Consider the following 7,953-nt stretch of genomic DNA (forward strand, 5'->3'; position numbering starts at 1 on the left):
AGGTACACGAATTATTTTAAGACCAGGAGGAGAAAAATAATAAAGCTGGTAAAAGAATGGTAAAAGAAATAGAATGGAATCAACCATCAATGTCTTGGCAAGATCCTCGGACTAAAGAATGTGAAATAGACGTCCAAAGATTATACATTTACAAAGCTAGCTAATCAAATGCCAGACACATTTGACGACCCGAAAAAGAATGACTAAGTCATATATAAACCAGCTTGTAAAGCACTAACGAATTTGATGTCCAAGAAGAGACACTGTCAAGTTGCTATAGAGTCTAGACAACATATGAAACGTGGTAGACCAAATAGGTTCCAAAAGATAAGAATCCTCGGAAACAAAAGAAAGGTGCAGAGAATGATAATCAAAATCCAAATCTGAGGTTACTAAGGAAACCATCTCAGACATGGAGATAAGGCTGGCCGGCTCTAAGGTACAAGTACCAAACAATGTAGCTTGGGACGCCAAGCTGCAAAGTACTAAAGGTCCTGATAATAATGAATCTCAATCGATTATATCATGTCTGGAACATAATGGAACCAATAAGGAATGTCGACATAAGATAATTTATTTGCATACAAGGTAGCACTTGAATTTATGAATATAAGCGAGGATCATGAACCCACGTCAATATAAGAGTGCACACTCGTAGAACAGATTTGATTGAATGGAAACATAGGGTTAAATAGTTTAAAGAAGAAATGCGTATTTGAAACGTATATGATCTGAATATCCTAGGAACCTCTAGATACAATTTCTCAAACAGTTGAATATCTCAAAAAAGAGTTTGAGTTGAAAGATCTTGGAAAACAAAGTTTTGTTTGGGATTACAGCTTGAGTACATTAACAATGAAATCCTTGTGCATAAAATAGTATATACAGAAAAGGGTACTCAAGAGATTCAATATGGACCAGTCTCACTCATTATCTTGTACATGGACGTGAGATCACTTGTTTTGGACACTGATCCATTCAGTCCAAAGGTGGACGATAAAGAAGTCCATTTAGTCCTGAGATGGACGATGCAGAAGTCTTGTTTTAGACACTGATCTGATTGGTCCATAAGAAGGACGATGAAGAAGCCTTTGATTTTGGTTTATTTTATACTAACCAGTCCAAAGAGGGGTTATTTGGTTTTGTTGATTTGTTTTCAGACAGGTTATGTTTTACACATGGTGGTACACGCATATCACAGCAACATGATTCAATATTTCGTGTGTGTGTATTTGAGGTCGATGACTCAATATGTTCGATCAGATTGTGGCATGACCGATGGTAAAGAAGAACCAACTATCATGTTCGAGGACAAAGCATATTCTGCCCAAGATCTTCATCACCCACGGATTGCAGAAAATTGGAGAGGTTCAAGGGACCTTCAGTAATATCCAAATCATGGGGAGTAATGTGTGTTGTACTCTTTTTCTTTCACCATGGTTTTGTCCCAATTGGGTTTTCCTGGTAAGGTTTTAATGAGGCAACATTAAAACACATTACAAGTTCTAAATGGTTATGACATCCAAGCGAGAGTGTTATGAACCAGATTGTGGATGACTCATAACCAAGAGACTATAATTTGTAATCTTTCCATTTATCTATAACGGTGTATTCTAATATATAAGAACCTTTATGTTACGAATAAAATAAACTTCTGCTTTCCTTTTATAACATTTCTGGCATTAAGTTGAGTTTTCTTTTGTTTTTAAATATCGTCAGAAATCACAAAAACTAGGTGGAGACACGAAAGCTTGTGATGTATTTTAGCAGACATCATTTAGTGATGCTGTTTTAAAAAATCATTATTTTGATTCTACTACGAGTTATGAATAATATACAGAACAAAAAAAAATTGAAAACTTAAAAGATAAAATTAAAGTAAATAAAATAATTAAAATAGGGAAGTGCTGATAACACATGATATAATAACTAAAATTTCATATGGCAGTGTTTTAAAATACATAGGCGATGTTTGTTTGCAAGCCGCTGCAATATGTGATTTGCGACTATTCACAGGTTGAAGTTGAAGATCACAAGTTGTTAGTTTTGTTGACGTGCAACTTCAACTAATGCGTAATTTGAAATCGCAAGTTGCAATTTGAAATCGCTAAAACCTAGCGATTAAAAATGAAACTTTTACGATATGCGACTAATCACTGACTAGTTGCAAAGATCTATAACAACGAAAGGAATAACAGTTGGTTACATGTTGTAGTTGCAGATCGCAGCAACATATAGATAAACAAGATCATATATACTAGACGATCTTTAGATGATATACAAATTAATTTATATCGTCTAGCCGTATGAGTGCCACCAAACGCCCACCTATACCACTTTTTAGAATAGGCCCACAGTCTAGTGTTCTTTCATAACAAATGCTAATATAAACACAACCGAGAAGACATGAAACATTACACGAGAAACTCTACCAGTAACAGAAAGGCTGTGAGTCGTTTCCTTTGGATTAAGACGTCGTTTTGGTATTTTCTCTGAAACAGTTGACAACAGAGGGATAATGAAGAGTTGCCGAAGCATAAGATCGATTTTTATGCACGCTGACGGGGTAGATTGGATGTTGGTAGGACTGGGATTAATCGGAGCCGTCTGTGATGGCCTCATCACTCCTACCGTATTTTTCATCACCGGCTTGCTACTGAATGACCTCGGTGGTTCGTTCAGCGATCGAACCTTCATGACAGCTATCTCCAAGGTTCCTTTTGTTTCTTCTTTCTACTCTCTGTTTTTTTTTGTTTTTGGTCAGTAGACCAATATGGAGTGATATTTTAACTTTTTAGGATATTTCCAATGTATTATTCTGATTTTCTTTCAAAATGAAGTGATAAAGTTGATGTTTAGTCTAATCCTACTCTATTTTGGTAGAATTATAAACACAAAAATAAATAAATTACTTTATTTTTGGAGAATTAGATTAATCAAGAAGGAAGTTGAAATTTTTATTATTTCAAACTCCATTTTATAGTGAGTAGTTGGAGATGCTCATAATCGTTTTCTTACTTATTATGACCATATATCTATATATTAGGAACAACAATGTGCGTAAAACTAATATAATTTACATGAGATATGAACTATTCCACTTTGTAAATAAATGTGAATTGACGTGAAATAGGCGTTGAGATGTATATATATTAATTTCAAAAGAAAAGAATCTTAGGGGGTGTATTGAACTAATGATTTTAGAATCCTTGGGTAGATTTTACAATTATTGGGATTTAGAGTGAATTGAGGAGAACTCTGAAATTTTGTTTGGATTTTTAAAAGATATTGGTGTTTTGGCAAAGATTTTGTATTTAAGTTTCAGAATGTTTTGGGTTATTTGGGAACACAATTATATTCTTCTGAAGGTGAAATTCTGGGAGAAGTGTTGGAGTACTTATGAGTCAATGGAATCTCTCAATTCTACATGATGATCAAATTGTATCGTCAATTTAATACAACAGTTCGACCACTTACAGAAGGACTGAGGGAGAATTTGGGAATGATAACTATTGGCAATAGAAAGAAGAAGAAAACTGGAACCAGATTTAATGATAAGAAAGATCTGGAATATTTCTGCATTTTTTGTCAACTTTTTGCAGTTTATCTATAAGTACAAGTTTTTGTAAAATCTCTTCAAATAACATATGTGGAGGTGGGATTTCACTATACCTATATTTAAGTTAAAAATGGTTCAAAGTCTTCTGAAATCCCTTTTTTTAACAAACTCTTGAAAAATGATTTGTTTTGAATAACAGTAGATTTCATATAGGTTTTACAAACTACCGATTGAATAACAGAAGAATTCAAGTGACTTTTAATAATTTCTACATAAATTCTAGATCCAATAACAGATGATTTAAACTGATATTTAGAAATCATTAGTTAAATAACACGGGATTTTTAAAAAAAAAAACAAAATCTCCTAAAATTCTTAGTTCAATACATCTCTCTTAATGTATTTTCCTTATTTTTAAACATTGGCTATTTAACAGAATGCTGTAGCTCTGGTTTATGTGGCTAGTGCATCTTGGGTGATATGTTTTCTTGGTAAGTTTCTTAGACCATGTTTTTTTTATCAACAAAGAAAAACATCAAATTAAAGTATTGTTTTTATGCATTTATATATAACTAATTGTTTATTTAACAATGCGACTCTAGGGCGATTCTTAGATCTGGCAAGCTCCTCCTCATAGACGACGGTTTAAGGCTCTCCTTGCCGGGGAAGAAGGAGAAAGGAGGTCTCGACGATCCATACAGAAGTTCTGTTTGTCTCTGCAGTGACTGCCTTTCGTTCAAACACTTTCAACCCTAGATCTTTTGGCGTGAGCAACAAGACACATCAAGAAAAGGAGTACGAAGGTTTTTTTTTCTCCCCTGTGTAGGGTGTTGAACTGAAGTTTATAAAATGCCCTGTTTGGTCTGGATCTCACCGACGAACCAAGATGCGTCGTTCGTATGGAAACCGGGAGAGAGGAGAAAGTCCGAGACCAGTGAGAAGACGTGTGGAAAAGGTTAAGGAGGATGAGATCATTCCGATCCCAGAATTTGATTTCTCGGATCTCATTGAGAAGTATAAGCTGACGCTGGTGGGAAGGATGTTCCATGTTGATGGAAGGAGTGTTGATGCTTTGATTAAACATATGCCAAAGCGACATATCTGGGATGTAGAAGGTAAGGTCAGAGGAACCAACTTGGGGAACAATAAGTTTCAGTTTGACTTTGACTCTGAACAAGACCTTCAAAAAGTCCTACAAAGGAGACCTTGTCATTTTAACAAATGGAGTTTTTCCTTGGAAAATGGATACCAACGATTCAAGAAGATTTTCCAAATTCTATGCTGTTCTGGGTGGCTATCTCTGGTGTTCGTAATCACAATAAAAAAGACGAAACGTTCAGTAATATTGGGAAGGCTCTAGGCCTAGTGGACACTGTGGATGTGGACGGAGGACGTGTCAGAGTTTTTGTCAATGCAGACGAACCTTTACAATTTGAGCGTCGAGCGGGGTTTGCAAATGGTGACGTTATTAAAGTGACCCTTAAATATGAAGACCTTCACAGACACTGCTTCACCTGTAAGCGCATCTCGCACGAAGAAGGTACATGCCCGAAGCTCACAGAGATGCAGCGAGAGAAAAACAGAGTGGCAAACTGGAGTAAATAGCAACGAGAGAAGCCTTCTCTATTCCGTCTAGATACGAGACTAGTCGAGTACCTGAATCTGATCGATACTCTTTAGAGGATGGAAGATATGGAAGGGGGCAAAACAGAGACTTTAGGCCTCCTATTAGGACCGGTAGAGACAGGATAAGCCATGATCTCAAAGAGAGAATCACAGTGCAACGGGAGTCTCTCAGTAAGAATGTATGGAAAAGACTTGAGAAACCTGATACGACACATTATCCCCGAGATCGGGAGAGACATCATCCTTACCAAAAACCAAAGAGCTATGATTCCAGGACCAGAGATGGAGACAAATCGAGATATGAAACTTACTCGAGGCAGTCAACTTGGTATTCCAATGACCGAAGGAACCAGAACGGTCTTAACCACGACTCACAAAGTGTGAGCAGATCAAGCCCTATACGAAGAGCTTCCCCGGACTCCCAACGTACAATCTCTGCAGCTTATGTGACAAACCGGTTCGGATATGGAAGCCGCAGCCAGAGCCATCGATCACCTCAAAAGCTGGCTCAAGAATGGAGACCGGTAAGACAGAGCATAAATGAAGGAAAAAAGAACGACGAGAACCAAACGGTGCTTGGTGAAACGGAAGAGGACAGGAGAAAAAGATTAAAAGGGAAGATGATAGCTCAGGACCCTCCAGCCGCCCCACCAAGACCTATCCCTGATAGAGAAACGCTTACAAGAAGAGAACCATCATCTAACATGCAGCAACAGATGCAAGGAGGCTGTGAGAAGGAGAAGCAGACGCCCACAAAAAATCGTGAGGAGGAAAATAAATAGAGCAGCGAGAGGTTGGGAAGTGCAAATACCCCGACCAATATTGAGGGAGGTCTGGATGATCCTGACTCACTTGATAACGTTCCAGAGGATGATGGAGTTCTAGATGATGAGACTTTTGAAAAGATGATGGAACTGTATACGGAGCCTGAGGCTTTCGTTGACGACGAAGAAATGCAAAACGTTGATGAAGTAGATGACCTCATGGAGGAGGAACAGGAGATGGAGAGAGCACGAGTGGAAAAGGAGAAGAGGGCAGAGACGGAGAAGGAAAAAAGCAAGGGTCTCATGGTTAAAAAGATAAAAGATTTTGGGATGGCAGGTATTAGTCATCAAAAAAACGACCCAGCTGCGGTGAGAAACAAGTTAGACGGAGAAGGGAAGAAGATAGGCGTAGAGGTTGATCAGAATGAGAACGGGAAGAAGAAGAAGGTCCCTAGAAGCCCAGAAATAAAAGGTACTGCAGCCTCTAAGAAGCTTGCCACCCGTGGAAGGTCTTCCCCAAGGAGTAAAGCCACGAGACAGAGTCGACTTAAAGTCTCTCGAGTATCGTCGAAAGTCCTTCGTACTGAGGTGTATCCTTCTGCTTTAAAAGGCAGGAATCCCAGTGTATCCGGTTCGGTGGTGTCCCAGAAACCACCCAGTACTCGTATATGAATGCAATTGCATGGAATTGTCAAGGGGCCGGAGCCTACTTGACCAAGCAACACTTAAAAGAGTTGTTTCGCTGCTTCAATCCTAGTTTTCTTTTTCTTTCAGAAACAAAAAATAATTTTTATTTTATGCAAGACTTTCAGTTTAATTTTGGTTATGATAAGTTATTTACCGTTGAACCTTCGGGTACAAGCGGTGGTTTGGCTTTGTTTTATATGAATGACTCTGCGGTGAAGATTGTTTATTCCAATGATCGTATGATCGATGTAGAAGCGCATATTGAAGGCCATAAAGTATATATTACTTTCGTGTATGGCGATCCGGTGGTGACATACCGAGAAAACGTGTGGGAAAGGCTTACAAGAATGAGTATTGCAAGATCAGAAGCTTGGATGATGATATGAGACTTCAATGAAATAACAAGCAATACCGAAAAGAAAGGTGGAAGAAAAAGACCAGAGACGTCTTTCATCCCTTTCAAGACTATGCTGGCAAATTGTGGCATGATTGACTTCCCTTTCAAAGGGAATGCAATGTCATGGGCGAGGAGAAAAAATGGACGAGTTCAGTGCCGTCTGGATAGGGCTGTAGGAAATGAAGACTGGCACAATTTGTTTTCCCACACTGATGTGGAGTATTTACTGAGATGGGGCTCTGATCATCGGCCGGTTTTGGCTAGAATAAAAACCCAGGCGAGTAGACCACGACGCAACTTTAGATTTGACAAAAGGTGGTTTGGGAAAGAGGGGTTCTCGACGGCTGTTAAGAATGGATGGGGGCGTAGTAACCAACATCATCCAGGAAATTTAGTGGAAGGCTATACAGGTGTAGAAAGGCAATATCAGTATGGAAGAGGAGCAACCTGTCTAACAACGAGAAACTGATAGAACTGCTGAAGGAGAAGATCGATAAAGCACAATGTGATGATAATATGACAGCAGAAGAAGAACTTGAACTCAAATGGCAGCTGTGTGCAGCATACAGGGAAGAAGAGATCTATTGGAGACAAAAGAGCCGAGCTATATGGCTTCGAGAAGGTGATCGGAATACGAAATATTTTCACGCCAAGACTAAGCAACGCCGTGCCCGAAACCGTATCACAAGGATTAAGAATTCAATGGGTGCATGGGTGGAGACAGAGGACGGTATTGAACAAGTGGCAGTGCAATACTTTGGAAATCTCTTTGAAACGTCGAGCCCTGTAGACATTGGGGAAAGTATCCGGTATATTACCGAGACAGTAACGGAGGAGATGAACGAGGCCCTAACAGCGCCTGTGACTGATACTGAAATCAGAGATGCCGTCTTTGCGATCAACCCCGATAAGGCCCCTGG

General features: G+C 38.8%; 1 pseudogene; it reads left to right on the forward strand.

The window, feature by feature from the left end:
* The first annotated feature begins 2,249 nt into the window (after nucleotides 1-2,249).
* Nucleotides 2,250-7,953, forward strand: part of LOC106313369 — a 12,351-nt pseudogene continuing 6,647 nt past the window's right edge.

The sequence above is a fragment of the Brassica oleracea genome, chromosome C9 (assembly GCF_000695525.1).
Source record: "Brassica oleracea var. oleracea cultivar TO1000 chromosome C9, BOL, whole genome shotgun sequence".
NCBI lineage: Eukaryota > Viridiplantae > Streptophyta > Magnoliopsida > Brassicales > Brassicaceae > Brassica > Brassica oleracea.